This window comes from Stegostoma tigrinum, chromosome 18 (assembly GCF_030684315.1).
Source record: "Stegostoma tigrinum isolate sSteTig4 chromosome 18, sSteTig4.hap1, whole genome shotgun sequence".
NCBI lineage: Eukaryota > Metazoa > Chordata > Chondrichthyes > Orectolobiformes > Stegostomatidae > Stegostoma > Stegostoma tigrinum.
The window spans coordinates 31,902,056-31,927,579 of record NC_081371.1 but is presented as its reverse complement, the minus strand read 5'-3'; the positions used below and the strand labels follow the sequence as shown (position 1 = coordinate 31,927,579).

The following is a 25,524-nucleotide window of genomic DNA, read 5'->3' as shown; positions in this document are numbered from 1 at the left end:
GTTCATCCAGCTCCACACCTTGTTATCTCAGATTCTCCAGCATCTGCAGTTCCTATTATCTCTGCAGAAAGTTCTACCTGTGCAAGAAATAATGTGGTGAAGATATAAATATTGTGGCAGCCCTCAAGCAACATCACTTAGATATTTGGTCATTTTACAATTGCTGTTTGTGAAGCCTTGTTATGTGCAATTTGGTTGATGGCGTCCTCCATTACAAAACAGTGTTTCCTCAAATTTTTCCCAGCTGCATGTGCCTCTGAGGTTCACGCACAGCAGTGACCTTTGAAACCTTGGAGCAGTTGTATGAGTACTTCATTCACTGTAGAAAGCTCTGAGGTATCTGTAATTATGTGTTATTGTAGGAGTGTTGTTCCCGGCCTGGGACAAAGACTCAGGAGGCAGGGAGGATTCAGTTAAGTGAAAGATGTTTATTCAAGCAGAAACCAATTTACGCAGGGAGAGGGCCAAAGGGTCTTCCCCAAATCTGGCTTCAGAAGATAAATCAATGACACACCCTCTGCTTTTACAAAGAAATACAGCATTTTTATACATCTTGTGTTACAGTAATCAAATACAAGGTAGTTATCATCAATTCAAACACCCAATCAGCCGAGCTTCCCATGATCTTATGGTATTAGCTAGACATTGTAATCTTTAGATAAAAACTGAAAGAATTGTAGATGCTGTAAATCAGGAACAAAAACAAAGTTGCTGGAAAAGCCCAGCAGGTCAGGCAGCATCTGTGAAGGAGAAAACAGAATTAATGTTTCAGGTCCAATGACCCTTCCTCTGAGCTTCTCCCTATCCCTGATGCGTTAGTCAATGTGATGAAGGGGGTTGGTCATGGGGGTAGTTTAATTGAGTTGGTACCATCCTGTAAAGGTGTTCAGATTATACCCTGCTGATTTCCATTATGCCCTATCTTGGTCAGTCGTTACTATGTACTTTCCATTATTGGTCGGATGCCTGTCTCTGTCTCTCTGTTTTGAGCTATTCTGTCTTAATACCCATCTGGTTAATTCTGTAGCAGTAAAGGGGATGGGTCGCATTGGTATATTGTGTTAGAGTTAGAGTGCACAGGGACATGGATGCAGACCCAGCAACTGGAAACATTATGCTCTTGAGCATAAACATGTGATAAATACAAAAACATTCTAATATTCAAATTCCTTTTCTCCACTCACCTATCAGCCTCTGATGGGATCAAAAGTAAGAGGATCCAACAGAGGATTAGCATTTTCATGTTCATGTTAATGTCAGCAATGTTCATATTTACAGTCTTTACCACTAAACTGCGTCATGTGACCTTACATGTGACCTTAATCAGTTCTGGCTGTTGTCCTGGGGTTGTGGATCCTGTTCCTGCTGTTTGTTGGTGTACACAGATGAGGGTCCTCTAAAGCCTGCAAGAGGAAGAGAGTGAGAGAGAGAGAGAGTATACCATTCTAGCAACCTTGACAGTCACCCCATTAACAATTATATATTCTTAACTGTGTAGGGTGTCTCCATTTACCAATTCCATTTCCATTAATAAACGTGTTTCTGTTACCTGTTAATATGACCTCATGAGGTCTGTCGCACTGCAGTGACAAGGCTCCCTCGTTTGGAATTATTTTTACCAGGACTTTTGATCCTGGAGCTGGCATTTCTGTTTGTTCTGGGTGTCCCTTAGACTCCCAATCCTCTCATGCCTGTCCATGAAGTATGTGTAGATACTTACAGAGGGATTTCATATAATCCCAGACACATCTTTTTCTGTTAGTCAATTCTGCTCCCCCTGTGATTAGGTTCTGGGGGAGTGTCATTTCTGGTCTTGTCGTGTGTTCAAAGGGTGTTAGTCCAGTGGTCCTAATGAGCATTGCATTCTCGACCATCAGAGTAGATAGCAAGGAAAGGGTCCCTTTAACCCCTTCCCCTATTATTGCCTTGGCCAAAGCATTTTTCAGTATTCTATCCATCCCTGAATTCTGTGGATGGTGGGGGATGTGATACCTTTGTGTTATTGCCAGTAATTTACATGCTTCCTTCAGGTACTTGACAGTGAAGTGGGTCCCTTGGTCTGAATCTATTTATTGGTGGACCTCCCCCTCACACCTAGGTATTATTATTCTTTCAGTGTTTTTGCCACTGACGATGCAGCACAGTCTTTTGTGGGGAAAGCATCTACCCATCTGGCAAACCGATCAACCATGCCCAGACAGAATTTTTTATTCTGACTTTGTGGGAGTGACCCAATGAAATCCATTTGAATGTGTTCCCATGGCCCCCTTGGACAGAACTGATGACTCATTTTAATTCCCTGTTCTGGTTCTGTCTGTGCACATGCAGTGCATCATTGACAAAATTTGGCTATGTCTCTTCCCATTCCTTTCCACCACCAGCTGTTGGATATTAGCTGTATCATTTTATTTCTCCCATTCTTCCTGTGAGTGCTACTCCTGGCAAACATTGCATGACGTCTGCTAGCAGAATCTGGGAGCTACCACTTTGCCTTACTTTCTACAAATATCATCTGCTTCTAACGCTGCCCCACATTTAAACTATCTTGTTTTTTCTTCTGAACTAGCTGCAGCTTATAAATTTAAAATGCTTCCCGCTCCCTTGTAGCTGCTATCGTTATCACTTCCTGTTCTGATATTGCTTTTGCTGCACTATCCACATGACTATTCCCTCTTTGGTCTGGTGTTTGAATTTTCCTGTGTGCTTTTATTTTAATTACTGCTGCTTCTTTTGATTCAGTAGCTGCAGCCACTAGGTCCTTGATGGGGTTCTCATGCTGGATTACACTACCATTAGAGGTAGCATAACCTCGCCTTGCCCATGCCCTCACATTGTCATGGACCACACCAAAAGCATACCTACTGTCTGTTAAATGTTAACCCTTTGTCCTCTTCCTAATTTCAGGGCTGCAAATAAGTGCCTTTAATTCAACTACCTGTCTAGAGTGGCAGCCTTCTATTGTCTCTCCTGCTAAAAGCTCCCCTTTCAAAATAGCGACAACTGTCTGGGCCTCACCATGATAATACATCCACACCCCATCTACAAACATACATTTTACCTCTGGCCCCTTGAATGGCTCTTCCTTAACTCGATTCTGTCTTTCTGCTCCCTGCTCCAAAGAGGGGGATACAATCATGTCTCTCTCCTTGTTTCTCCAAATCTTTCATAATTTCTTTAACTGCCTCAACAGCATCGATGGGGTACTGACTTTAGGTGGGTGTACACTTGCAGGTATTTCAATCAGTTTTATATCTCATCTCCCAAATTTGGGTTTTGGTGGTTGCCCATAATTCGGGGCACATCATTGCTAATTTATGATAGCGATTCTCAGGGTCCCATTCCGGAACAGCACAGATGTTCTTAAGGAAGTATGCAATCCTTGACCTTCTAAACTTAAACCGACAATCCCAATCAATTTTCACTTCTCATATGTTAATTACAGCTCCAAATTGTTCCAGCTAATCCATTCCTAATATACTGCCTTCAGTATTTATATACAGGCATTGATCACTCAATCTGCAATTTTTGTTTCAATCTGTTGGCTGAGGGTGACTGGTTGATTCCTGCTACCACACACTGTAACAACTGTGCTAGTTTCTTATTATTCCCTTGGTTCTTTTCTGCTTTCATGGCCCAATTGAGCACTTTATTAATTTGTGTTTGCTTTTTATCCTCCAGTTTTCTATCCACAGATTACTTCACCCAGTAGCAGTAAAATATCATGGTACAAAGACTTAAAATTTCTCAGCAAGTCTCCACCTATTTCATGTCAAGCAGAATAGGTTAATTAGTATTGAACCACCTCCTCTGTTAAGTTTGCCTTTTCTAATTCATCTATCAGCTTTCCCAGACCTTAGAACATATCAGAATTTTTTTCAAAGAGAATTGCATTGCCAAGATTCCAAGTTTCCTATTATTTGCATACTTTCACATCACAGTACCTTTTCAATGATTAAATCTTATCATCTGGAGTTAAAGATTCACTTGTGCTGAAACAATGTTTGGAAGTTCATTTCTGGCCAGTAAATGAAATTCCAAACATGGTAATTTCTGAAATTAAAATTTACCCAAAGTCCAAAATTTTCCACAGTCCTTCCCTGGCATTTCCCCAGACTCTCTCCAAACTGTGGCTCCTTCTATTTTACAGTTTTATTATTTCCCAGCCCCTTGTTCTTTTTCTACCTCGCAGTTCTCTCGTGCCAGGGATTTCTGGTATTTTTTGTGCATCGCTTCCCCCCTACCCCCCACCTGCTTATTTCACTTCATTTTTCTTCTAATTTCACCCCTTTTTCTCTTATTTCCACACATGATAGTGGTGGGACTAGCACACTCCGCCCCAACAATTTTACTCCTATTTTGTGCACTGGGACTCTCAAATCCCTCTTCCTTGTTTCGTGTTCTCACATTATTTCACGTGTTCTCACGTTATTTTGCATGTTTTCACATCATTTCACATGCCCTTGTGCTGGGTGCCCAATTACACTATGCCTGATCCTGTGTCTCATATTCTCTCCCATCTAGAAGTTTGTTTTATGCCCTGGCTTACGGAAGCACCAACCTCCCCCCCCCCCCCCCCCCCCACCCCGGCCAAAACAAGTGCCACACTGGCTAGAAAGCGTGGCAAATGAACATACTCACCCCAGAATGTGGTCTGAGGTGTACCAGCTTCAGGCAGGGCACCCTGCTCACAGCGCCAATCTGTAAGAATGTTTTTCCTGATCCAGGGCAAAGACTCAGGAGGCAGGCAGGATTCAGGCAAGCGGAAGATGTTTATTCAAGCAGAAAACAGTTAATGGTTAATGCAGGGAGAGGGCCAAAGGATCTTCCCTGAATCTGGCTTCAGAAGCTTGATCAATGACACATCCTCTGCTTTTACAAAGAAATGCAGCATTTTTATACATGTTGTGTTACAGTAATCAAATGCAATGTAGTCATCATCCATTCCCTTAATTCAAACATCCAATTCTGTGGGACACCTAATTATTGAGAACTGACCTTCAGATATTCAGATTTTCTGAAGAAGGGTCTACGCCCTTTTTCAGATTTTCTGAAGAAGGGTCTAAACCCAAAACAATAAAATGTGAGGCTGGATGAACACAGCAGGCCAAGCAGCATCTCAGGAGCATAAAAGCTGACGTTTCGGGCCTAGACCCTTCATCAGAGAGGGGGATGGGGGGAGGGAACTGGAATAAATAGGGAGAGAGGGGGAGGCGGACCGAAGATGGAGAGTAAAGAAGATAGGTGGAGAAGGTGTGGGTGGGGAGGTAGGGAGGGGATAGGTCAGTCCAGGGAAGACGGACAGGTCAAGGAGGTGGGATGAGGTTAGTAGGTAGCTGGGGGTGCGGCTTGGGGTGGGAGGAAGGGATGGGTGAGAGGAAGAACCGGTTAGGGAGGCAGAGACAGGTTGGACTGGTTTTGGGATGCAGTGGGTGGGGGGGAAGAGCTGGGCTGGTTGTGTGGTGCAGTGGGGGGAGGGGATGAACTGGGCTGGTTTAGGGATGCAGTGGGGGAAGGGGAGATTTTGAAACTGGTGAAGTCCACATTGATACCATATGGCTGCAGGGTTCCCAGGCGGAATATGAGTTGCTGTTCCTGCAACCTTCGGGTGGCATCATTGTGGCAGTGCAGGAGGCCCATGATGGACATGTCATCAAGAGAATGGGAGGGGGAGTGGAAATGGTTTGCGACTGGGAGGTGCAGTTGTTTGTTGCGAACTGAGCGGAGGTGTTCTGCAAAGCGGTCCCCAAGCCTCCGCTTGGTTTCCCCAATGTAGAGAAAGCCGCACCGGGTACAGTGGATGCAGTATACCACATTGGCAGATGTGCAGGTGAACCTCTGCTTAATGTGGAATGTCATCTTGGGGCCTGGGATGGGGGTGAGGGAGGAGGTGTGGGGACAAGTGTAGCATTTCCTGCGGTTGCAGGGGAAGGTGCCGGGTGTGGTGGGGTTGGAGGGCAGTGTGGAGCGAACAAGGGAGTCACGGAGAGAGTGGTCTCTCCGGAAAGCAGACAGGGGTGGGGATGGAAAAATGTCTTGGGTGGTGGGGTCGGATTGTAAATGGCGGAAGTGTCGGAGGATAATGCGTTGTATCCGGAGGTTGGTAGGGTGGTGTGTGAGAACGAGGGGGATCCTCTTGGGGCGGTTGTGGCGGGGGCGGGGTGTGAGGGATGTGTCGCGGGAAACCTCCGCTCAGTTCGCAACAAACAACTGCACCTCCCAGTCGCAAACCATTTCCACTCCCCCTCCCATTCTCTTGATGACATGTCCATCATGGGCCTCCTGCACTGCCACAATGATGCCACCCGAAGGTTGCAGGAACAGCAACTCATATTCCGCCTGGGAACCCTGCAGCCATATGGTATCAATGTGGACTTCACCAGTTTCAAAATCTCCCCTTCCCCCACTGCATCCCTAAACCAGCCCAGTTCATCCCCTCCCCCCACTGCACCACACAACCAGCCCAGCTCTTCCCCCCCACCCACTGCATCCCAAAACCAGTCCAACCTGTCTCTGCCTCCCTAACCGGTTCTTCCTCTCACCCATCCCTTCCTCCCACCCCAAGCCGCACCCCCAGCTACCTACTAACCTCATCCCACCTCCTTGACCTGTCCGTCTTCCCTGGACTGACCTATCCCCTCCCTACCTCCCCACCCACACCTTCTCCACCTATCTTCTTTACTCTCCATCTTCGGTCCGCCTCCCCCTCTCTCCCTATTTATTCCAGTTCCCTCCCCCCATCCCCCTCTCTGATGAAGGGTCTAGGCCCGAAACGTCAGCTTTTATGCTCCTGAGATGCTGCTTGGCCTGCTGTGTTCATCCAGCCTCACATTTTATTATCTTGGAATCTCCAGCATCTGCAGTTCCCATTATCTCTAAACCCAAAACGTCAGCTTTCCTGCTCCTGTGATGCGGCTTGGCCTGTGTTCATCCAGCTCTATACCTTGTTATCTCAGATTCTCCAGCATCGGCAGTTCCTACTATCTCTGTAATAATTAGTGATAGGCAGTTCCATGGACAGCCCCAGGTTCCCATGATCTTATAGTATTAGCTAGACATTGCAATCTTTAGGCCTTGGGATCTTCCCATGTATCCTATTCATTGTAGGAAATTAGAAAATTTTAATGGCGATATTCCTTCAGGTCTTCCTCGGGCTTGTTTATCAGTAAGGACAGCCCAAATTCTATTACCCACTGTTTTTTGGTGCTGTCTTTTATGACATTCAGTTACTCCATTTATTTTCCCACTGTCCCAATTACATAATGTAAAAATAAAATCTCAGTTAGTCTGAACTGTTTGCTATAAGGTTAACTTCTGTTATAAAGTTAATTATGATTGTAACGTTGTGCAACTACTTCTACTGTCGGCATTTTGTTATTTATGGGTTGTGATCAATCTGTCGCATTCAGGGCATAAGAGAACATGTCTTCTCAGGCTCGTTAATCTTTACATCTAAGCTTAAATTTTTTTTAAGGCTTGTTTTATATCCTGGTTATACATTGAAACCAACTTCTAAAATTAGAGCAATTTTAGCTAGAAACTATTTAATATCGCTGGTAGCTTCAAAGAGGCAACTGTTTACTACAAAATGACTTTACCTGTTTTCCTTGCAGTTGCTTGAGGACCTAATCTAGCACCTGACATCATTCATTTACTGGGGCAATCACCCTATCATTAATAAGGCTGGAATTGGCCATTTATCTGTCCCAAGACATCTTTTTATCAGAACTGTCTTGGATAGGAACATACAGTATTCCTTTACTGGCCTTCTAGCAATTCTGTTCAAAGGTACCATTATAGTTCACTGTGTGAGCAGGCTGCTTAGTTTTGCTTAGATTCAGTCTGCCATCTTGTAAGCAGGCATAAGCCACTTGGCGTGTTCGGATACAAGCTACATTACATGGCCAGGTACAGGTCACCCCTACAGTTCTAAAGCAGAGGTTGACACCACCCACCACCCCCCACACCCCACCACCCCCCGGCCCATTGACAACTAAAAGTGAAACACCCAGAGAGGCATGCCTCACCCTTTAATCTGTTAAAAGAGCCCCCAGTCTGGTATAAAGGAGTGGTTAACGAAACTAAATCGCTGACACTTTACAATCAACAAAAAAACTGCCATTAGACCTATTCGTTTGTTATATTCTTTGTGCTTCATGACAGAAAATGTAACAAGATCTTTCCTCGCATGAACACCTTGTCTGATATCATTGTGACATTTATAGTGTAGTGTAGATGCATAATATTAATTTAAATTATCTGTAATTTCCCTGCCCCCATTATCAATCCCCCAGTTGCATCCTTTAAGAATACCACACTTATATTAGCTACTCTCTTTTTATTTAACTATAGAAGTTAATGTTGTTTGTTTTTACAGTTTTGCCAATTTAATTTCCTAATTAATTTTGTCTGCCATTATTAGCATTTTAGTCAATCACTGATTTCTTTAGAAAAATCCTTATCTTCAGGCCTACCAGGAATTTTCACTGCTTTGTATATCTTAGTTTTTGACTGGACTCATTCCTGCACGGAATTTGTTAGCCACAGTGGTTCATCACTCTCATCAAATCCTGTCTTCTTAACTTGAATAATTTTCTGATGAACAATTTGAAATTTCTGCTTAAATGTTTTCTACTACTCAACCAATGGCTTTCCCCTCGGTCTATTTTCCCATCCAACTTGAGACAACTGTTTCTCCATATCTCTGTAATTGCTGTTACTTAAGTTGAGGACACCAGAGTTCCCTCCCTCTGACTGAACTGAAATATGACTATGTTATGATTGCTGCCCTGTGGACGATCCTGAACGATGACACCTCTTATTTATCCTACCTCACTACGCACTACTAGATCTAAAATAGTCTGTTCCCAGTTAGGTTCTGCAACAAACTATTCTCAGAAGTAAACCTTGACATAATCTAGAAATTCATAAATTTCCAAATAAGAACTTTTGCTTCTCTTGCTGAAATATTCAGAGCTCAAAGATTGCTGTGAATAACTGACTAAGAAGTGTTCTTGCATCTGGGAAAGAAATTCCTGAATTGTAGAACGGGAATCTTCATTTAAGTTTTCAAAAGTCAATCCTGATAAAAGAAGCCCTTATTAATGAAAGCAATCAACTACAGAATTGTATGATCTATTGAAGAAGGAATTAGACAAAAATGTGAAGTAAGTTACAGAGCTCAAGCCCTCAGCATCTAACCAGTTCAAACTCTTGGATGGGACTACAACTAATAGGGAGATGACAGATTCTGCATGTGCCGCCATTTCCAACCTTCCATCAGCAATCAACAGTGAATGAGTAGAATGCTTATAAAGGTGAAAAAGAAGTTGATCACAGTATTGCAGAAGAGCTTCCTGGAGGTCCCATTTCTGATGAATGAATCCCTGAAGGCCTGCTTTTGAAGCCTTTTCTTGCTTGTGAAAATGAAGCTTCACTTTTCCCTGGTATCCTAGGAATCTTGATCTAAATTGTGATGGGTGAGTCTCCAGTTGAAGTGTGTGTGTCAGTCCCCCTTACTATTACAGGAATAGTGAATTTTTACCCTGAATCCAGAGGTGTTGTTGTCGACTACAAACCAGCCTCAAGCATATGATAGTGCAGATGTAGTGCCATTGCCTTTACGTTTGATTTATCATCTGAGGTTTGAGCTCCAATCTGCTCTTGTGTTTCTTCCTTTCAAGCAAAAACACATGAGTATTTCCAGCCAACCTGGGCTCAAAACGGGCCAAGAATACAATATGACATTGAAATCTTGGCCAGAGGAGACTTTGAGGGGTTAGTCATTGAGGTTGGATGAAGAGACAAATGCTCATAGATGTGCATTAATGGTAAAAAGGAATACCATTAACGGTAAAAAGTATCTTTAATGGTACAAGAATGCAGATGGTGACATAGAGTGATGGGAATGATACTTTACTCTGAGTAAACCATAGAGACTTTGCCATGTGGAGAGGGAAAGTGGTATAATAGTGTGAATTGTGTATATAGTCAAGGGTATAAAGATCTGAGGGGAGATTTGGAATAAAGCATTAATTATAGCTTTATTGAAAGAAGAACTACTGAGAATTTGCAAAAGGAACTATGTGATGCCAATGTCAGAGGCCCTTGAATGGAACCTGAGTCATTAATGTTCCGATAGTATGTCCTTTCTTAACATGCCTTGTCAGTAGTTGTTTTTAATACAGTCTGTTAATGCCAATCATTTGAGTGTGGATCTCACGTCACAGCATAAAGAAAAACTTAAGTCACCATTAGGTTCAGCAGCAGTCTGCTAGGAAAATGGTGAGTTTTTAAAATTGATGATCTGAATGTGGAACTGGAAGCCAGATTCTGAGTCCAATTCAATCTCACTGCCTGTCTCTATTGTTTCCACTCTTCACGCATTCATTCTTTATTGCCTCCATCCCTCTCTGATTACCTCCCGCCTGAGTGCACCTATTCCCCTTGTAAAGACTACCAAAGATGAACCAATTTGAGACAGCCTGCTGGCGTTCCCAGACTGATGTGGCTGGGGACACAACCGCTGGTCGGCTTTGGACCTATCCGTTCTGGCATACAGTCTTTCAGGGCCAATGATTAGGATTATTACCAGACACATCATACAATCCCATCATGGCTGCAGACTATGTTACAAAAGTTGAAAACTAACAATAGTGTGGTATCACATATTTTGTAAATAGATTGGGCCAGGCCTGAACTTATCCTTTTGCAAGACTGTCCAGCAATATTTTCCCCTTAATCACATGTGAACCACTGCTTGATGCCATGTTGGCACAGACACCTGCTTACACCTGGTTCCTGAATTGGAATGGAATTCGGGACCATTTATAAATCAGGGAAAAGTTCCAATACCACTTCAATTCCTAAAAAATCTGGGTGTGACTTCCAGCCTCAGTTAGTCAGAATAGGAAATGGCAAGCTTGAACAAAGCTTGAGGCATATTGTGAACAGTTTCTGTTCAAATAGCCATTAGGCCTTTATAATGTCCATGAAATATGCACCCAGTCAGAAAATATTGAGTTGTGTTGATGGTGCATTAGTTCTGGAGCAGTCAAAGGCTGAAACAATGATTGCTGAAAAGAGTGTGGAGGTGTAAAAGTAAAAAAAAACTGGCATTTAATTAAAATGCACACTGTGTGGCTTTACAGTTTCAGGAAGCTCCATGATAAATGACTTTGCAAAAAAATGTACTGAACTAATGAAGAAAAAGTGCATTATGGCAAGAAAATCGGCTGGAAGTTGATCAGAATTAATAATGCATTAATTTGGCAAAGGTATGATTTAGCTTTCCTAGCCGTTTGGGACAAAGCCATTGTCAGGTTGGAAGTGAGCTCTGTGCAGTTTTAAATGAACCTGTGTGTTGTTTTGGAGATTGTGCTGCAGTTAGCATTTCAGCAAACTGCTTAGGGACTTAAAAATATTTATATGATTAATGGTGTAAAAGCAGCTTTGAGTTTTAAGACAAAGTTTGCAGACATCACATGACTAGGAGTGGTGAAGACGGGCATGAAGGGAAATAGGCAGCTTTCAAAATAGTGCCATGATGTACAGTTAGAAAGATATTCATGCATATTACTTTATTTGCATTTTGTAATTGTTTCTAATTATTTGATTCTAATTAGAGATTCTGATTTAAAGTACAAATAAAACTTAATGCAAATTTTAAAATTATTTTTGTTGAATACTGATTCATTTAAAAGAATTCTGTTAACTCCAAAATGTGTGAAATGTAACAAAATTATCATGTTTTGATAATTCTGTGATCATGTTAAGGATTATTCATTGTGATAATGCCCACTATTGATGTGAGGGGAGAGGTGAATGACCAAACATATTTACCGCACATCTGATTAAAGTGAACTTTATGCTGCCTCCTATCTCTATAATTGTGGAATGCAGCACAGTGCTAAACATGCCTGTCTCTGGTTGTATGATCAGTATAGGACCCAGGTTTATGTCTGGCAAGCTGGAGTAACTACTGGGCTGCTCTTCTTAGGTTCAGTGTGCAGCTCTTAAAGTTGACATACATGTTGGCTATGACAACTCATTCTAGTCTTACCTACTCAAATCTGGTCACAAATTCAAATTTGTTCCTGCGCTGCATCAGGTCTTTAGAACAATGATACCACTATTTACAGAAAGCCAAAGTTCTTTGGATGCTGGAGATATGAATAAAAACAGAAAATGCTAAGAGTCCCTGTGGTCTGGCTAACACCTGTGGATGGAACAAAAATCAAAGAAAATTACAGCAGAAGAACAGACCCTTCGGCCCTCCAAGCCTGTGCCAATCCAGATCCTCTACCTAAACCCGTCGCCTATTTTCCAAGGATCTGTATATCTCTGCTCCCTGCCCATTCATGTATCTGTCTAGACACATCTTAAATGATGCTATCATGCCCGCCTCTCCCATCTCTGCTGGCAACGCGTTCCAAGCACCCACCACCCTCTGCGTAAAGAACTTTCTATGCATATCTCCCTTAAATTTTTCCCCTCTCACCTTGAAATCATGACCCTAGTAATTGAGTCCCCCACTCTGGGAAAAAAACATCCTGCTATCCATCCAGTCTATACCTCTCATGATTTTGTAGACCTCAATCAGGTCCCCCCTCAACCTCCATCTTTCTAATGTAAATAATCCTAATCTACTCAACGTCTCTTCATAGCTAGCAGCCTCCATACCAAGCAGCATCCTGGTGAACCTCTTCTGCACCCTCTCCAAAGCATTCACATCCTTTTGGTAATGCGGCGACCAGAACTGTACGTAATATTCCAAATGCAGTTGAACGAAAGAAAAAGGAGAGAAACAGATTCAATATTTAAAGTCCAACATGATGTCATCACAACCATTGGTATTCACTTGTTCCATCAGGTTTCTTCCTTACTGCTGGACAATATGGCAAGGTAGCGGGTGCCTATCACAAGGGAAGAGAACCTCCTTCATAATACCGCTGGTTCTGTGAGCACCATCTCCGAGCTGCATCAAAGAACTTGTAGTGAAGGTCATACTTCACGAACTCAGCCTCGATTAATCACCTTTGCCAATCACTGTACGGGTACAGGGCCTGGGTTTGAATAGGGATGCTACCAATAGCAATTAATGAAAGTCTCAACATGAAAATTAACAGGAGCATAACCCAATGCTATTGCACAGATTTAACAGACAAACCCACGCATTGCCAGTATCACTGCCTGCCCAATATTTGCTCAAACAAAATCTTGTCCCGACAGTACCCAGCATATGTAATGATGGAAGAGCAGTTTATGGTTCCAACTGGACACTTCTCAACAAATTCAAATATCAAATTCCATTTTGTTCATACAGAATACATCTTGCCTTTGAAAGCAAGTTTTTGCTCAAACAAAAGTAGAATCATACAGAGTGCAGAGATAATGGGAACTGCAGATGCTGGAGAATCCAAGACAACAAAATGTGAGGCTGGATGAACACAGCAGGCCAAGCAGCATCTCAGGAGCACAAAAGCTGACGTTTTGGGCCTAGACCCTTCATCAGAGAGGGGGATGGGGTGAGGGTTCTGGAATAAATAGGGAGAGAGGGGGAGGCGGACCGAAGATGGAGAGAAAAGAAGATAGGTGGAGAGAGTATAGGTGGGGAGGTAGGGAGGGGATAGGTCAGTCCAGGGAAGACGGACAGGTCAAGGAGGTGGGATGAGGTAGGTAGGTAGATGGGGGTGTGGCTTGGGGTGGGAGGAAGGGATGGGTGAGAGGAAGAACAGGTTAGGGAGGCGGAGACAGGTTGGACTGGTTTTGGGATGCAGTGGGTGGAAGGGAAGAGCTGGGCTGGTTTAGGGATGCAGTTGGGGAAGGGGAGATTTTGAAACTGGTGAAGTCCACATTGATACCATTAGGCTGCAGGGTTCCCAGGTGGAATGAGTTGCTGTTCCTGCAACCTTCGGGTGGCATCATTGTGGCACTGCAGGAGGCCCATGATGGACATGTCATCTAAAGAATGGGAGGGGGAGTGGAAATGGTTTGCGACTGGGAGGTGCAGTAGTTTGTTGCGAACTGAGCGGAGGTGTTCTGCAAAGCGGTCTCCAAGCCTCCGCTTGGTTTCCCCAATGTAGAGGAAGCCACACCGGGTACAGTGGATACAGTATACCACATTGGCAGATGTGCAGGTGAACCTCTGCTGAATGTGGAATGTCATCTTGGGGCCTGGGATAGGGGTGAGGGGGGAGGTGTGGGGGCAAGTGTAGCATTTCCTGCGTTTGCAGGGGAAGGTGCCGGGTGTGGTGGGGTTGGAGGGCAGTGTGGAGCGAACAAGGGAGTCACGGAGAGAGTGGGGTTCCAGTGGTCTCTCCGGAAAGCAGACAGGGGTGGGGATGGAAAAATGTCTTGGGTGGTGGGGTCGGATTGTAGATGGCGGAAGTGTCGGAGGATGATGCGTTGTATCCGGAGGTTGGTGGGGTGGTGTGCGAGAGCGCCCTCGACCGCATCTCCCGTATTTCCCGCAACACGTCCCTCACACCCCGACCCCGCCACAACCGCCCAAAGAGGATCCCCCTCGTTCTCACACACCACCCCACCAACCTCCGGATACAACGCATCATCCTCCGACACTTCCACCATCTACAATCCGACCCCACCACCCAAGACATTTTTCCATCCCCACCCCTGTCTGCTTTCCGGAGAGACCACTCTCTCCGTGACTCCCTTGTTCGCTCCACACTGCCCTCCAACCCCACCACACCCGGCACCTACCCCTGCAACCACAGGAAATGCTACACCTGCCCCCACACCTCCTCCCTCACCCCTATCCCAGGCCCCAAGATGACATTCCACATTCAGCAGAGGTTCACCTGCACATCTGCCAATGTGGTATACTGCATCCACTGTACCCGGTGTGGCTTCCTCTACATTGGGGAAACCAAGCGGAGGCTTGGAGACCGCTTTGCAGAACACCTCCGCTCAGTTCGCAACAAACTACTGCACCTCCCAGTCGCAAACCATTTCCACTCCCCCTCCCATTCTTTAGATGACATGTCCATCATGGGCCTCCTGCAGTGCCACAATGATGCCACCCGAAGGTTGCAGGAACAGCAACTCATATTCCGCCTGGGAACCCTGCAGCCTAATGGTATCAATGTGGACTTCACCAGTTTCAAAATCTCCCCTTCCCCAACTGCATCCCTAAACCAGCCCAGTTCGTCCCCTCCCCCCACTGCACCAGACAGCCAGCCCAGCTCTTCCCCTCCACCCACTGCATCCCAAAACCAGTCAAACCTGTCTCCGCCTCCCTAACCTGTTCTTCCTCTCACCCATCCCTTCCTCCCACCCCAAGCCGCACCCCCATCTACCTACTAACCTCATCCCACCTCCATGACCTGTCCGTCTTCCCTGGACTGACCTATCCCCTTCCTACCTCCCCACCTATACTCTCTCCACCTATCTTCTTTTCTCTCCATCTTCGGTCCGCCTCCCCCTCTCTCCCTATTTATTCCAGAACCCTCACCCCATCCCCCTCTCTGATGAAGGGTCTAGGCCCGAAACGTCAGCTTTTGCGCTCCTGAGATGCTGCTTGGCCTGCTGTGTTCATCCAGCCTCACATTTTGTTATCATACAGAGTGCATTTGTGTATAAAATCTCCTCTCTCTGAATATGAAATAACATTATTTTTAATACGATCTTTTCTGTGCTTGTTTGTAATTATTTAATGATCATAAAAGAAATGCCACCTGTCATCTAGTTTCACTTCATGCAGAGAAGAATCTCAATCAGCTAGAGTGGAAGTACTTGTTTACACGGTTCATTGATGGGGTTCCAGGAGGATTATCTTTGACATGATTGAAACTTTGAGCTGATGGTATAGATAAGCAGGTGATCTAGTTTACTTAAAGCTGAGTAGAGCTGCTTGTAATGTAAATACTCTGAAAAACATAAAGAAAGCAACTGTTTTAGAACCGTTGGTGAGACGCTGAGGGAGTGTGTAATGAATGAGGAAAGTAGCAGTTATTGTATTCAGATGGCAGTTCTACTATACTAAATTAATTTCCTTCTTTTATTACTCTAAGCCTCTTGTGACCTCCCTCATAAGTATTATTTTGTTTATTCTCATCATCACAGCAGCCCACCAATAATGTGTAAATAAGGACCTACAGAAATCAGTCCCTATTATATGTACTGAAAAATAATGGCATTCAACCTTAGTTTCAGAATGGCTGTGTGCAGTAAACCTAGAAACATATTGTGTCAGCAGATGAACACTACACACATTGCTGTAAAATTCTTCTGAGAGTTATTTTAATGGGAATATTGGCCGATTCAAAATAAATGAATGTTGATTTTAAAATAGGCAAACTATTGTCCACTAATGCAGTAAACTATTGGGGCAGCACGGTGGCTCAGTGGTTAGCACTGCAGCTTCACAGCACCAGGACCTGGGTTCGATTCCAGCCTCGGGTAACTGCCTGTGTGGAGTTTGCACATTCTCCCCGTGTCTGCGTGGGTTTCCTCCGGGTGCTCTGGTTTCCTCCCACGGTCCAAAAATGTGCAGGCTAGGTGGTGCTAAATTGCCCGTAGTGTTCAGGAGTGTGTGGGTTATAGGGGAATGGGTCTGGGTGGGATGCTTCAAGGGGCGGTGTGGACTTGTTGGGCCAAAGGGCCTGTTTCCACACTGAAGGGAATCTAATCTAATCTAACATAGCTAATATGAATTTATAACTTAGAAGGCAATTCAGCTCGAACATTTCATTTATTCACAGCTGTCAACAATTGAAAGGAGAAGCATGTATAAACAGGAGGGCTCTTATGATGGAGTATTAGTGTCCCTACTACTAAGCCAGGAGGCCTGGGTTCAGGTCCCACCTACTCCAATAATGGGCCTGTTGCCTTGTGGGATGCACAACTCTGGGCCCCTGCAGGCAGCTTGACACCTGAGTGAGTGCCACAGTCAAAGGCAAAGCAGTGCCTGATCACAGCTGGACATTAGGTTTGTTACTGATACCCCGTTCCATCTCTAGTTGATTCCCAACCTGAGAAACCCTCCTCCCACCACATCGCTTACCTTTGTCATGGATCTTCTATAATCCTGGGACTCTAATGGTGCTCTTCTAGCAGCAGCCACAAGCCTCCTTTGTGCTGCTCTGTAGAGCTAGCTCCCTCTGAATGCCTGGAAGCTTACATAAAACAGGACTTGCAAAACCAAGGTCATGATTCCAGTGGAAGGCCAAACAGTGGATTGGCTATTGCCTAATTGGCGTATGGTTTGGAGGGAATTTCCTGCAAGAGGCAGTGCAAAACCAATTCTCCAATCAGCAAATGCAACTTCTAAAACTCTGGAAAATTTGTCCTAAATTTTGAAGCTTCAAGTGACTGAATGTCATGACCAAGCTTCTGAGCACAACTGCTAAAACCTAGTTCTTTGCCATGCAATTTTTCATGCCTCACGAGGGTGTTTCTTAAATTTGAAACCTCTATGGAAGTTGTCGTCCAATTGCTCTCTGTGTCATTGTAACTATGATTTATGCAAAGAACAAAAGGTATACTTCATTTCCTTTTTTTATCTCAAAACTCCAGCCAGTTACACAACCATCTTTTGGTTTCCTGCTCCTGGAATGATCATAGTACTATTTATTGTTGCAACGTATTACAGCAGTGATATCTACCAAGCACTTAAACATAAAATGCCAGAAAAACAAATTTGTAGTTGCAAATTAATTTTAACGTTCAAACACATCTCATTTCCTGTTTGAAAGATCTAATTGCATACAACATTGCAATTTGCATTTTTGGCATACATTCAGTATAATCCCAGAGAAAAAATGTTCAACAGAATGCATTTTTCTCAATTATGTTACATGAAGCTACTGTCACATGCCTGATAAGTGAGGCTCATGGCCTTACATTAAAATGAAATAAAAAGCAAATTGATAGAGTCAAAGAGCAGTTGCAATGGCAAGGAGGTCATTTTGTCCAATGAATCAATATCAGTTCTGTGCAGAATGATCCAGTGAGTCACATTCCTCCAATTTATCCCTGGACAGAAGCTAGGTTTATTTCTCTAAAGGTGCCTGTACAATTTCTATGTATAGAAATGTATTTTTTTAAGTTTGAACATTTATTTACCAAGTCTCAGAAGTATGCTGTAGATGAAAGTTTCAACATCAGGGTAAGAATTATGGGATATTCACACTATTCTAAATTTATTTTACCATTGAGGCATGAGGGAGGTCACTTAGCTTAAGCATCCAACCATAAATTTTACAATCCATTAAAGCTTGTGGTACCAAGTTGAACAAGTGGAGCCTTAATTATGGCCCATATGATCATACCCTCATCATTTTAGCTAGTGATGGTTTTCTGGCAAATAGAGCTAAAGTCATTTTACCAACAAAGAGATTTAATTATCCAGCATGGGACTGGATACTTCCCTTGTCTGCATTGAGTTGGCCAATGGAAGATTCATGGCTAAAGGAGCTCTGAAAGAATTTGAGCTTTCATTTTCACTCTTACACAATACATTTTTAGCCAGTCTCTTTTCATTCTTGATGGAATATATTTTCTTTCTAGCTTGTTTGTATATTAAAATTACACAATCTTTGTAATTAAAAATCAATTGTAACTTAAATACATTCAAGACTTCAAAAGAGAACTGGATAAGCAACTAAAAGGAAAATTATTAGAGAGTCATGGTAAGTGATGCGGAGCAGGACAAACTAAAGCACTCTCTTTAACAGCAGCATATGCTCCACAGGTTGTAGGTCCTCCCCTGTGCTGTAGTCACTTTATGATTCTATTCTGCAATTCAGTAGACTGAAAGTTCTGAAAATAAGTTATAAGTAACCCTTATGTATAATTATTACAAATATTTACAAAACCTTCAGAAGCAAGCCGGAAAAACTAACTGACTAGTTCATCAAATTCAGTGTTCCTTCCTATCAGCAGGCAGACAACTTCCCAATTCTTGTTTGGAATTTAAGGGTTTAAACATGCAGATTCAGAGTTGTCACCAAGTGGTTGAAAATAATTAAACAAATTATTTGGCACCATCATATCTGAGTCACAAGGCTTTGGGTCCAAATCATACTTAGGACTTGAGCACAAAAAGCAAAACTGACATTCCAGTGCAGCAATGAGATATGCGCTGACTTTCAGAGGAAATGTTAAGCCCATGTCCCATCTGCCTTCTCGGGTAGATGTGAAAAGATTCCCCACTGTTAATCTGCATTGTCCTGGTCAAAATATATCCCTCTAACAACCCGATAAAAAAATTAGGTAGTTATCACGTTGTTGTCCTTGGCCACTCCATTTCCAACAGCACAACACGAAATACAAGTCAGAAGTAACTTAATTGACAATAAGGCGGTTTGAAATGTCAGAGTGTCTGATGATCTGAAGAAAAGTCAATGAACTCAAAATGTGAAGTCTTTTTCACTCTCCACAGATGCTGGCAGACCTCTTGAGTTTCTCCAGCACTTTCTGTTTTTAATTTATTTTGAAATGTCCGATGGTCCCTGAAATGTGCTGCTTAAATGAAAGCTTTATTTAATTCTTAATATTTTGCCTCTAACTCCTTCCATTAACAGTAACAGCCAATGTGATATTAAATAGATAAGGGACACCAAGGCCACTACTCTCATATCATTCCTCAGTGAATAATGATGGACTCAGAGTGAACCTGTACTAAATATTGGAACAGATTGACAAGAACACCCTGTGGAAATCATGCTTAGTACTGGCCACTTAAATTCTTGGTTTATCTTACCTTGATGCCTTTTAAAGAGTGTGATCTCCCATTTTTGCTCAGAGTATATAACATTCACCCTGGTCAGGCATGTTAGATTGACTTGCTTGCATGGGGTGTTCTAAAATGCCAAAGAGATCAACTGTCTTTGCAACCAGTTCAAAAAAAATCTTTATTTCCAGTTTCTGCAAAAATTGCTGCCATATGTAACATATATGCTAGAAGATACTTTAAACTGTAGCAGGGATTTTCATAATGTCAGCTAATTAAGTTCTGCCATGATATTTTCAGAGTGGTGGCCATCATATTTCCAATTAGATACAATTGGTGGTCGTTAGACGTGTTATAAAAATATTCTCCAGTGTAGCAAAATGCACTGTTTACTTGCTCATTTGAGGCTTTTATAACCAGCAAACGCCATTAAAATTATGAGTTTTATTGACAATTATTTGTTCCTCTGAATTATGAATGAAAGCAAACTTGAACCATTCCTATTTCTAACATTTATGCCATGAGACCAACTGGAATTCAAGGAATTCTACATAGAACTGTGGCACAATTAGAGCAGTTCCTAAAGAATTCCTGGGGAAGTTAAAAGTAAACCTGAGGGTATAACATATGTAATTCTAGACCAAATTATTTAAATTAGTAGTGCATCCATTGATAAATTACTTTATATGCAATAAAGCTCTTGTTAAAAAAGTGAAATTGTGTAGTTCCATTAGTTAAAACTAGTGTTCAGATTTCTCTGTAATTTCAATGGTTCATAAGTAGATAGTATTACATTTAAGCTAAAAGTCCTCACTGCTTTACAAGATTTCTTCTGCCTGCTTCCAAGGTGAATTTTCCAGAATCCTGTTAAACAAAGCCTTCTGCACTCACCTCATTGTGTATAAGCCATTGTTAGGTATCCTGTAATGGTGCTGTGGTCTTTAGTTGATCACTATTCTTGATTCCTTGAACATGGGTTCCATTCTCTGCCTGGTGATTAGCTCAAAATCTGTCCTTTCCTCTGCAAGGCATAACAGCATCTGCTGCATGTTTTCTTCTCCAAATCTCTTGGTTTAACTGTCTCTGTGAGTCACTGAATCTATTAACAACAAGTGCAGCTGCATTCTCTTAAATGAACAGATGTTAAAATTGGCACCTTACATTAAATAAATGCAGACCTGGACCTCTGCTGCATGGCAACCAGGTGACATCGTCTTCTATATGAGCAGATTCATATGCGGTCACATGCCTCTCTCAAAAATTTCATTTTACCATGAATTAAGGGAAACTGTTTAAACAGGGAAATATTATCTTCAATACAAAAGAATTTAATAGTCTTCCCTTAAGTCAAGGGCATGACTGTTGATTAATTCTCTACCCTCAGCATTCTAGTGGTCACCACTGACCAGAAACTTAACTTGACCAGCAACAACAATACAATGGCTGGAAAACCAGTGAAAGACTGGGCATTCCTAAATCCCAAACCATTTCATTCACCTACAGCATACATGTCAAGACAAGTGCAGCTCCAACAATGCTCAAAAATCTTGAAATCATGCAAAACAAATCTGCCTGCTTGATCAGCATAACCTTCGCTCCTCTTACCAGGGACAGTAGTATGTATCATCTCAGAGATAATAGGAACTGCAGATGCTGGATAAGCTGAGTCAACAAAGTGTGGAGCTGGATAAACACAGCAGGCCAAGCAGCATCTTAGGAGCACAAAAGATGACATTTTCGGGCCTAGATCCTTCATCTGAAACATCAGCTTTTGTGCTCCTAAGATGTTGCTTGGCTGGCTGTGTTCATTCAGCTTTACACCTTGTTGTCTAGCATGTATCATCTCACACTTGTCTGCATTCAACTTAATTTGCCACGTGTCAATATTCCACCTGGTGTGCTTGTGGTGTTCTATTTGTTTGTCCTTGAACATAAACTTGAGTGTTGTATTCATATTGAGTCAGATATTACTAAATATGTACACTAACACAACATCTGACTTACATATACAGTCTGGATTATATAATTACTTAGATTACAAGTAAATTACATACAAGGTTGACTGGTTGATTGACTGACTAAATAGCAGATTGGTTGGATGTTTACTCATGTCAAACTGAAGTTCTGGATTGGTAACTTCATATTAGCTGAATTCATGCCAGCTTATCATGTGACCATACAATTCAGAATGTAATTCGATTACACTATAATGTGAAATCACAGGCACACCATTAGTTAATATTGAGATCTATGGGATCCTAAGAGAGACCCCTTGTGCAATTCTACAAGAATGGCTACATCTGTAAGGAAGTTGTAAATGCTATCAATTGGAAACAAAGTGAAAATGGTACAAGGTCTGTAAAACCATGATGCAAAGCAAACAAAAATGACATTGTCAGGGAGTGGGAGATTATACCATTGAGTTTGCCAGCTATTCTGATATACAAGGTGAAAAGCTCAGGACAGATTGACCAACAAGGAAAGATCATTCCCATCTCCAGTTCAATCTTGCAGGAAAGGAGAATCTCCTTGGGAAAGAGGCTGGGCCACAAGAAGCTGACCTGCAGCAACGAATGGCTGGACAGATTGAAAACAAAGCGCACATTGTCTTCATGTAGTAAACAATGACAGGGCAGCAGTTATGACATGATTGCCTGAAAAATGGACTTACCCACTTCCGAAACAGGATGCACCAACTGACATTTTTAGTGTGGTTGAAATTGGCCTGTTTTACCATCTTTTACTGGATCATTCCTACAAGTTTAAAGAAGAAACAGGCAATGATGGAAAGTGAATGAAGAAACATCCAGCTGTTATGGCCTATGCCAGCCTAGATGGCACTAAATAGTTGCTGCTTTATTGAAGAATCCACATTGCTTTCTACCCACACAGTACAATGCTAACAACACTGCCTGAATGATCTTCTGAAGATTTCTTGATTTTTGATCAGGAAAAATGAACAAAACATACCAATGGCAGAAAAGCAAGTTTATCATTGCTACAGACAGTTGTCCCTTGCAGACCAACATCAATGGTCTCAAAAACATCAAGCAGACTTTCTTGCCTTCCAACAAAATAGCCAAGCTTCAGGTCATGGATTAAGCAGTGATTGAGAACCTCAAAGCCAATTATTGCAGGCAATGAATCTCTCAGGTGATCAAGACAATTGATAAAAAGGAGGACAACCCTAACTGTTGTAGGTGTCATCTTCATTGAGATGGCAACAGAAATCATAATTGTCAACTACGCCTGCCACTCTGGTTCAAACAGGCCACAATTGCACGACACACCGAGAATGAGAATGAACAGTGTGGGATGAACAGGTGCAATAAACAAGTTATATTGGAAGGTTGGCAGGCAAATTCCAGCAGAGGCTTACCCCAATGTGGATGATGCTGTAAGCTGCACAAGTGAACTCACAAATAAGGCAAATGTAGATGTGGTAGATTCTTCAATCAAGAAGACCGATGACCCTGAAGAGTCCGATGAAAACAAACACACTCACTTGCCTGTTTTCCTAGGTGAAGCAGCAAAGACTGTAGAAATGTTCCAGGATTTTGGATTCCAGCAGAAAAACACAGAAAAGATATTTGCATTGACAACGTAGTGACTGTTTTGCACTTGTCTAAATACAGTGCACTAAGCAGCTGAAGGTTACTGAGCTTTTCCAGAGCTATATCCTAACATTTTCAACATATTTTACAATGCAAGATAACATCAAAAAAAAATTGTATACATATTTATTCTGTTATTATACTTCTATTTGTTTGTTTTTGAGATATAGCACATTTGTAAGCACAGCTAAAATACATTGTTACTTCCTGGATTATTTCAAAGCACCACTTACCTAACACCAGTTTGGGAACAAGCCCCTGAGACTCAGTTGAAGTGATTTTATTGCATTTCCAAGTTCGATGACATCTGCACATTTTGGACATTGTGCCTTCAGCATCCATGTTCACACCTTTAATATGCATCAGTTAAAGCTGTGGCCCTCACATCATCCCATGGAAAACTCTATTGTTTTCCAGTCTGAAAAGCAACTGTCCACAACCACTCTCTGTTTTCTATCATTCAACCAATGTTGCAGCATCCCTAACACCTTCCCTTTTATTTCATTGACCCCATGCTTATGGGAGGCTTATTATGTGGTACTTTATTACATGCTTTTTGAATAGCCATAAAAACCATATCGGTTTCATTACTCCCAACAACCATCTCTGTTAACTCCACAGAAGACTCAGTCAAGTCAGTAATCTGTGCTGGCTTTCCCGATCGAATTTCCAAATGACTCCTAATTTCTGCCTAGATTATTGTCTCTGAAAACATGCATGTTGAATTAACTGATGGGGTAATCCTTGTATTCCTTTCTGAAAATGATTGCGAGAATCTTGATTCTCAAGTCCTCTGGCATCATTTTCTGATTCTAAGGAAGTTTAGAAAATTATGACCTGTATCCCCTGCTAATTTCTTTAACATTCCCAGATACATCTATGCAGTGCTAGACACTACAGATAACCCCTGTCCTTCTCTGCGGCTAGTTTATGTGGTGCAGTATCCCTTTTTGGGACAATCTGAAATCAGACAGATCTCAGTTGATTCCTCTCAAATTTAAGATAAGAAAAACAGATCTCAGATTCACTAAAGTGAATTTGAAGGAATGTTCCAACACCCCACACGCCTGAACAAAGCTGAAATGCCAGTCACGATTACCACAATATTCTGGACAGCTTTTCAGTAAGTTAAAGCCAGTTTATAATTTTTTTGGATATTATATCCCCACCGAAGGGATTATGAAATCAGATTCTCAAATCACTGATACAGAACACAATGTGAGATAATATAAATTCTAAAACAGTTAAAAATTCATTAAATAATCACATACACAACACAAAGTCCCTTATCGGTTCAGTCTAAGAAAAAGAAAGGTAGTGCAGTGTTTTTCCTAGTAGAGAATTATAGTTTTAAATTTTAGTTGTTACCATAAAAGTATTTTAACGAGGTAATGTTTACCTTAAACCCACGTGTTAGTTAGACTTACCTAAGCTAGCTGTGAATCTGACATATCTGGTTTGCTTCTCAAATGGTAGATTGACTTTCACTGCAAGACAAGTTGAGTTCAGACATAGCAATATCTTACTGCAGTTATACAGGGCCTTAGTGAGATCACACTTGAAGTACTGCATTCAGTTGCAGTCTCCCTTCCTGGGAAATAATATACTTGTCAGAGAAGGAGTACAATGAAGGTTCACCAGGCCGATACAGGGATTCGCAGACTCTCCTATGAGGAGAGATTAGTTTTACTGGGCCGACCTTCGCTCAAGTTTAGAAAGATGAGAGGAGGTCTGATTGAAATGTATAAAATTCTAACACTGATCAGACTAGATGTAAAGAGGATGTTTTCCCTGATTTCCCTGATTCAGCAAGGAGATAGCCAACTCTTTAGATTTTAAAGACATCAAGGAATATGGGAAGAAAGCAGAAATTGAAAGCAGATTGAGATGGAGGATCACCATGATCATACTGAATGGTGGAGCAGACTTGAGGGGCCCAATGGCCTACTCCTGTTGGTAGTTTCTATGCTTCTAATGTAAGGCAACTAAGTTCCCTCTCCTTGCAGTTAGAGCCTTTGTGACTTTCTGATGCAGCAATGCAACAAACTAAAATGTTTGAGCTTCAGCCTAGCAGGCTCCTGAGCCTTTCAAATTAAAGACCAAATGGATTTTGAAAATCACCGTGAATGCTGATTCGGCTTTCATTGTCATAATGCCAGTGACAGGAAACTTGCAGTGCAGTTGGCCATTGATTGCCCAATTAAGGGCACTTACCAGCTC

General features: G+C 42.3%; 1 long non-coding RNA gene across 2 annotated transcripts; it reads right to left on the bottom strand.

The window, feature by feature from the left end:
- Positions 1-494: 494 nt before the first annotated feature.
- LOC125460902 (uncharacterized) lies at positions 495-23,222 on the bottom strand. Of its 2 annotated transcripts, XR_007249359.2 has the most exons (7): positions 23,070-23,222; positions 22,362-22,444; positions 20,582-20,789; positions 15,693-15,884; positions 4,639-4,866; positions 1,185-1,403; positions 495-740 (listed from the first exon to the last, which is right to left on the bottom strand). It is a non-coding gene; the product is annotated as an uncharacterized LOC125460902 (long non-coding RNA). The 2 variants fall into 2 exon arrangements; XR_009446880.1 differs by lacking the exons at positions 20,582-20,789; positions 22,362-22,444; positions 23,070-23,222 and adding an exon at positions 17,021-17,230 and having other exon boundaries at positions 495-1,403.
- Between the last annotated feature and the right edge of the window lie 2,302 nt (positions 23,223-25,524).